This window comes from Cryptomeria japonica, chromosome 2 (assembly GCF_030272615.1).
Source record: "Cryptomeria japonica chromosome 2, Sugi_1.0, whole genome shotgun sequence".
In the NCBI taxonomy this organism is placed as follows: Eukaryota; Viridiplantae; Streptophyta; class Pinopsida; order Cupressales; family Cupressaceae; genus Cryptomeria; species Cryptomeria japonica.
Genome location: NC_081406.1, coordinates 240,812,542 through 240,813,507, shown reverse-complemented (window position 1 = coordinate 240,813,507; position 966 = coordinate 240,812,542).

Sequence of the window (966 nt, the reverse complement as noted above, 5' to 3'; positions counted from 1 at the left end):
AAGGTCATACCATCCAAAAAGCATACAAATTAAGCTTTCCATGCACCAATAATACCATAGAGTATGAATCTTTGGTCACAGGTATCAAAATTGTTGTAGAATGGAACATTAAACAACTTCAAGTCTTTGGAGACTCTCAACTTGTCATTAATCAAATTAATGATGACTATCTAACAAAATATGACAAACTCATGCCTTACAAAAAGATAGAGGATGATTTCAAGAAGTACATTGTAGAAATAACTTTTGAATAGATTCCAAGAAATGATAATAAAGATGTAGATGCCATGGCTACACTTGCTTCTCTATTGTAGACACATGAAAATCAACAACGTTATGAATTCTTGGTAGAAGAGTTGTTTCATCCCACCTTTAATTGTCCTGATTCCCAAACCATCTGTCAACTTATTGGACACGATTCCTCTCGCTATTGCAAAACTTACACATACCTGAAAGATAACATCTTACCTCCAGACTTATCAAAGAATCAAAAGAGAAACTTTATTTGCCAATCATCACATTTTACTCTCGTCACGGATACACTATTTAAACGAGGTCTAGACGATACTCTTTTAAGATGTCTTAAACAAGAAGAATCTGAGAAGGCCTTACATGAATTCCATAAAGACATTTGTGGCACTCATTCAAGTGGTCTTACCCTTTCGAAAAAACTCGTATGCTTGGGCTATTATTGGCCGACTATAGAACGAGATTCTTTTCAGATAGCTTGAACATGCAAACAATGTCAAATCCATGGGAATTTGATCCATGCACCAGCACAAGAACTTCATTCTTTAGCAACATCTTGGCCTTTTTGTCAATGGGGTCCTGATCTGGTAGGAAAGATAAATCCTTCTTCATCTAATGGTCACAAATTCATCCTTGTAGCTACAGAATATTTTACAAAATGGATTGAGGTGGTACCACCCATCAATATCACAGGAAAACAAATTGCTACATTTATCT